General features: G+C 40.1%; 1 long non-coding RNA gene across 1 annotated transcript; it reads left to right on the plus strand.

Annotated features, from left to right (window-relative positions):
- Window positions 1-3061: 3061 nt before the first annotated feature.
- Window positions 3062-6184, plus strand: LOC130424946 (uncharacterized). The gene is made up of 2 exons (XR_008907015.1): window positions 3062-4722; window positions 4820-6184. It is a non-coding gene; the product is annotated as an uncharacterized LOC130424946 (long non-coding RNA).
- The last annotated feature ends 807 nt before the right edge of the window (window positions 6185-6991 follow it).

Below are 6991 nucleotides of genomic sequence, written 5' to 3' on the forward strand. Positions count from 1 at the left end.
GGTCGGAGTCCACCTATTTGTGGATTGTGCCCAAGGATTGACGTTAGAAATGTTTCAAAATCCACAAATTCACAGAGCTATCCACAAATGTGTGCACTGATCCACAAATGTGTGCACTGATCCACAAATGCATGCAGCGATCCACAAATGTGAAGAAAGCGATCCACAAATAAATGCCAATAAAATAATTTTGTAAATATTTTTCATTTGCAATCCATTGTATTTATTTGTGATTTCCATTTCTTTTTGTGGAACGTCTGACATATATTTATGGTTCGCTTTTTGTGCATATGTGGATTTTTTTTTTGTGAAACTATATTTATTTGCGGATCGTAGCTTATTTATTCAGAATATTGCAACAATTCTGACCCCATACTTTCTTATCTTAGAATTTTTTCAAAAGGTATTTTATTGCAGCACTTTATACACTGCCCGTCCCCCAAAAAAGTCACACACTCTAATATTTTGTTTAGTCATCCAGCAGAGTTCAGGTGTGACCAAGTGTCGTATCGATGAATCGAACATTGGCCGCGTTACAATACATTTTGGGGTCAACTTTGAAAAGTTTGTGAAGTCGTAACTTTTTAGCAACAGCGATGTAGTGGAGTAGGCGGGTCGAGACCGTGGTTCGAGACCGATGAGTAATTGTTAATGAGCGCCAGCTGTGCGCGTACCGGCCTCGGATCACGTAGGAGATCGGGACCATATAAGAGAACGAGCGACCGGACCGTTGAAGAGAGAGGACTGGGCCCGAACTTGTGTTTGTATTTGTATTTATGTTTTGTTCGCCGGCGGTCGGCCGTGAGGGGCCGCCGGCTGTTATTACTTTACTAAATGTTTAAATGTATTCCGGTTCCCGTCTCCTTCCTTGCTTTTATTGAACCTCTCTACAAGCGAAAATCACAATTCTTTTTGGTCAGGTCTGTGCAGCTCCGTCCAAAGATAAATTGATCCGATGTCTTACAGGACTTGTAGTGAAAAAACGCAATACTGTACTTGTTGAGATTGCCGGCACTTACACTTATTTAGTGTCAGGTATGGAATGCGATGAGCGTGACGAGTGCATGACATGTGCCAAGTACAATTTTTGAACATAACTGGGTTCGAAAGTGACAACCGTTTGAAAAGCACACCCTTTTGATCTGTTGGTGGGCTATAGAGTGAGTGATAGAGACCCCATACTTGACACCTGACTGATGAGTTCCACCTCTACGAGTTTGCCAATTTTCACCTTTTTTTCATAGGGCTACAATAGACTACCATTGCGGATGAATTCTAACACTGACAAGAACAATAGAGGCCCCTAAAAAGATGTTAAGGTGTATAATGTTAGTGGATAGTAGGGTTGTCAAGGTACCATAAACATAGCTTATGATAATATACAAGTAAACTCAAATAAAGAACTCAATGCTATTGTTTAAGTAAAGGAAATTATATATTTATTTTATTAGGATATAAACACAGGTAACTCAAGTGAAAGTGAGGTTAATAAATCTTGATAACAAATGGCTTGATTTTTATGAAGGTCAGCAAAGACAGGAAAACAAGTTAATTCTTAAACTGAATGATTATAAGACACTGAAGAAGGGTCTGTTTCATGTGTAGTCACATTACCATAACAACTTTTATGACATAACTCACATCTTTTCGTTTGGCTCTCAGCGGAGGCGGTCGCATTTTTTCCACTCCCCGTCCTTGCCCTTATTTTTCCCTGCTTTTGTCTCTTGTCTCGTCTCATCTATTGAGAGACTCTCTCTGCACTGCCCTCCAAACTTGGAAAATTATGGATCTGATCAACTGGTCTCTCAACGCAATTGACACCATTTTCTCGACGAGAAAACTGGGTTCGGGGGAACCTGTCTGCCCTGACGGAACGTTCGCAGCTGGCTACACAATGTACGCGTGGGAGGGATGGCGGATCGTGTGTCTGGCGGCTCTTTCCGTGGAGGATGCCAAAGATATTTTCCCTATTTGGAACCATGATAACAGGTCTTGTGCTGATTGGATTAGGCTTTGCCCTGGGTTATCGAAGAATTCATAAAACGGGAACAGCTGTCCAAAGCCTCATAAGGCTGCCCGTATCGATTGAAGCTGTGGGAAGAGCGGTCAGCATTGAGACTGAGACTATTAATCGAAATATGGTTGTTATCAGGGAGATCTTAACAGCTATGGAAAGGAAAATTTATGGTATAGGAGATCAGAATTGACAATTGACAATGAGGGTTGCCGTGACATCTTGGAATACGGTTTCCCGACTAAACAAATCGCAATCTTATCTTTTCGGCTCCCCGGATCCAGCAACGGCCTTGGTCAAGGCAGCTGGAAAATTAACCCTGTGAGAGCACTGCAGTGAGACGCTCTTGTGTCCCTCCCCCACTCTACAGACTCAGAACTATCACACACACATACAGACATTGACCTCACCCGATCCCATGCCTCCGTAGCTTTGAACCGCCAGCCTGACAAGCGGGTCTGTGAGCTGCGCCGTAATGGCACTGGACCGGATGGCTTTTTGCCGGAGCTGGATTATTTTACCCTGTTGCAAGTCTTGTCTATGGCGTATTATGTGTATCTGTTTTTCTCACCACTTCCCTCATGTTATGCTGTATTTTTCTTCTTAAATCCATTTCGTTACACTGTACTTGTTATATGTTTAATGACAATAAATTGAATCCAATCCAATCCAATCAATGACATATATTCACTGTAAGAATAATTAACACCAAATAAAAAAAATCTTCAAAAAATTAATGTAGACATACTGCAATATCTATTATACAATTTTAATGCTACATATTTGTCAATGTAAGCTTGTCGTAATGTTGAATATGAGACGTCCGAGCTAACAAGATCACGTTATTGTGACGTAACTGAAACGTAATCTGACATTTACATTTAGACATTTAGCAGACCCTTTTATCCAAAGCGACTTACAAAGAGTTTAGGAGCAATAAGCGATAGTTCAGACAGGAGCTAATAAAACATTAAGTGCCAATACAAAGTAACTGGTTTCAACAAAAGCTAGACCACTACCTGTTGCAACTACCTGTTGAGAGAAAGGGTTAGTGTTTTTTTAATCCTGTGCTCCTCCAAGGGTTTAAAAGGCATGACGCTTTTTCCAGGAAGGAGGCAGGAAGTGAGCAGAGTAGAGGAACTGTCACTCATGGTGTCGGAGAGTGGTGTTGCTAGCTGCGGGTAGTATTTGTTTGACGCACGATAGTGTTTATGATTTATTATGAATCTTGTTCACTCTCATCTACAGAGTACGTTGATCTCGGACTTTGATATTGGCTCATTGGCTGAATCTTGTTACACTCAGGTGTCTAGTACGTTTGTGTGCTTTTGGTTTAATAACTCAACCTATGTGCCACGACAGGCATTACCAAGAAGGGAAAGGTAAGCACGTCACGTGACATACATTCTGCTACACGTAGGTTGTGTCTGATGTTGAAGACATTAGTTTAGAAGTGTGTGCCACCCACTGTATTTTTGTTCAAAGATCGTTAGAGTAGATTAGATTAGATTCAACTTTATTGTCATTACACATATACAAGTACAGTGTAACGAAATGTAGTTTAGGTCTAACCAGAAGAGCAATTAGCAAGTGCAGGATATACAGTGTGAATAAATACAGAATACAATATTAGGAAAATACTATACAATGGGCATGTACTATGAAAATATGACAGTCGGTATGTACTATGAACAATATAAACAGAAGGCTATATACTGTGAACATTAATGTACAGGTGGTTATGAACAGATAACAATATAGACTATACAATAGTGCAAGTGACTTGAGTGTGCATTAGTTACAGACATTAGCAATTAAAGTTACAGTGCAGTAGATGAGTTGATGCGGTTATTAAAGGTACGGTGCAGTACATGAGTTAATGCAGTTATTGAAGTTATAGTGCAATACATGAGGAGATGCAGTTATACATTTACAGTGCAGTAGATGAGTTAGTGCAGTTATTGAAGTTACAGTGCAGTAGATGCTTTAATGCGGTTATTAAGGTTACAGTGCAGTAGATGAGTTAATGCAGTTATTGAAGTTATAGTGCAATAGATGAGTAGATGCAGTTAGTTATGCAATAGATGCAGTAATGCAATAGAGTAGGGATTAGTAATCCAAGTAGTCTTGGGTCCCGAAGACTTCTTTTTCTTACTTTTGTTTTGTAGTGAGGTTAGAATTATTACTTAATAAGATATAGTATGTTTTATTATATTGAGTTCTTTGTTTTGGCACAGATTGACGTCCCTTCTTTTCTGTGTTTGTATTATGTTTATTAATCACCCTTAGCACCTGTAAATAAACACGTTATTTACAGTCCTCTTTGGTCTTCATTTTTCCTCTCCTTGGTCCTCATTACCATTACCCTTCAATTCAATTCAATTCAAGTTTATTTATATAGCGCTTTTCACAATGTGTATTGTTTCAAAGCAGCTTTACAGGGGCAAACAGGAAAAACAGATAAGTTAGAACACAGCACAGTGCATGGTGTTTATACAACGAGTAAGATCATTCTAATAAATAATATCTAATTTATAAATAAATAAATGAATGAATGCAGTCTCCCGGTGAGCAGGCCAACACTGCCCTGCTGTGGCGAGGAACACAAACTCCAATGATTGATTAATGGAGAAAAAAACCTCGGGAGAAACCAGGCTCAACTGGGAGGGCCAGATCCCCTCTGACGTGTCATAGCTGCACTCAAACTGGTAACATGTGATTTTAGTTTAGCATTTAATACCAAATATTGTAACTTCAGCATTAATAAGACAAATAATCCGTCTTTGCTCTTGGTTGGGGATGTAGTGGTCTGAGCTGATGGTCTGATGGTCATATTTCTCTTGGCTGGTGGTGGAATTGCCTTGGATGGAGCTGGGATGGTCAATCAGTCTGCAGCTGTAGCTGGCGTAATCTCAAATTGGGGATGGGCATCTGTCAGTCGTCTGGACACGGTGGAACTTCTTCTTACCTCGGGATGGGCATCCCGAGGCAGAGGCGGAAAGAGAATAAAGAGAATAATTAGCGTAGCTGCTGTTCCTTGAAACCGTATGTGCATATCCATGCCAGTTACTGACCCAAATCAATCGGGATGTAACATGTTTGGGGGCTCGTCCGGGATAGGTTACATATAGGTCATAGGAGTAATATTCAAATTGACAAGGATTGAGATAGTTGTGAATTTGTTTTTTTTGGTAATATCTGATGTTGTGGAAACCACAGCTTGTGTGGAGTATTACGTTACTAGTGTTTGTATTGTTTAAATGAGCAAATATGGCTTCCTTTGAATTGCAAACATTCATTACTGACCCAACTGTAGGGCAGTTAGAGTTGAGTTAGAAGGCAGAACATTTTACGTTTTCTCTGGGTAAACAAATGCGTAAAACTGAATCGAAAGTGGTAATTATACAACGTTTAGTTGAACTGAATCTATTGCCTATGCCGGATGTTGAGTAAGATGGGGTTTCCCACATGGCTGACTTTAGTGTTGAGCATAGAAGTTCGAAGTGGCGAAGAGGAGGCCGATGTCAAGTTTAACATGTTTCCCCGGGTGTGGTCCTCTCCTTGGTCTATCGATCCCGGAAATGACGCACGCATTAAAATCCAGGAAATCCGCATGCACTTAGAAGCTCAGGAAAGAGCCCAGACATTTTTGTCTGGTTTGTTTTGTCTCCCTTTCGGGAAGTATCTTAGTTTGTTCCCTTGTTTTGATTTGCTCTGCTGTCTAAGATGACTTGAAATGTTTAATACCTGGTGTGTTGATGGAATGGACCAGCCTAGTGACAAAGAGATTCAAACAGGAAGTTGATCTGTTTTATGGGAATTCTAAGGAAATTAGACTGTACCAAGTTTTAAGTATTAGAGGGGACATTGGAAAATGTGATGTCTTGATCAATGTGAGTTTGTTTAATATAATTATTGTAGTAGAGTAGGCGGGGCGAGACCGTGGTTCGAGTCCGGCGAGTAATTGTGAATGAGCGCCAGCTGTGCGCACACCGGGCTCGAATCACGTAAGAGATTGGGAGCATATAAAAGGAACGAGCGACCGGACCGTCGAAGAGAGAGGACTGGGCCCGAACTTGTGTTTATATTTGTATTTATGTTATTTCGCCGGCGGTCGTCCTTGAGGCGCGGCCGGCTGTTATTATTTCTGTTATTAAATGTTTAAATGTTTGCCGGTTCCTGCCTCCTTCCTTCCTTTCTTGAATCTTATTACAATTATTTTTGCATTGACTAAAGTTTATCCATGGCTCTAAGTTTAGTTAAATGTATTGTGTTCATTTCAGGGTTTGTGTTGTTACTGGTATTATTTTGTTTCCTCTTTTTGTTTTCATGGTGCTGGCCACCTCTTATAAATTCAGTGTATGTTTTGTCTAGAGGTGTGTTACTTGTTGTACCCTGAGAAAGGTGGTGTTGGATTTTTGTTCTCTGTTAGTGAGAAGCTAAAGCATAATGAGTCCTTTTTGTGTACCAAATCTTTCCTATGATCTAATTTGAATGGAATACATTTTTTGCATCTTTTTCCTCTCTGATGAGGCTTGATCACATTTTATCTTGCGTAAGCAGGATTTAATAAAAACTGTTACACTTGAAGACTAATTTGCTCCCTGTTTTGTGGCGATGGAATCAATTCTTTGTTGTGATTTGCTAAGGCTCATGGCAGATCCATCACAACCCCCCTCACCCCCATTTAAAAAAAATCATCAGATCTACATGAATCACAATAATGACCCATTTTGGATCCAAAATGGCGAATTTCGCCGAAAGGTGAAAAGTTGGCATCCCTGGGATTGTCTTCTATTTATTTCTCACTAAAGAAAAAAACATATGAGATTAAGTGCCACTTGCGAAATCCTTTTATTCCAAAGTAAAGCAAATTTGCTGCTTTGTTAAAAGGTAACCCATTCTGAAAAGTCTATTTACACTACCTGTGCCCCAGTCTCTGATATGTCCACCCCAACACTCAACCTTGACTGGCCC

Source organism: Triplophysa dalaica, chromosome 6 (assembly GCF_015846415.1).
Source record: "Triplophysa dalaica isolate WHDGS20190420 chromosome 6, ASM1584641v1, whole genome shotgun sequence".
NCBI classification, from domain to species: Eukaryota; Metazoa; Chordata; class Actinopteri; order Cypriniformes; family Nemacheilidae; genus Triplophysa; species Triplophysa dalaica.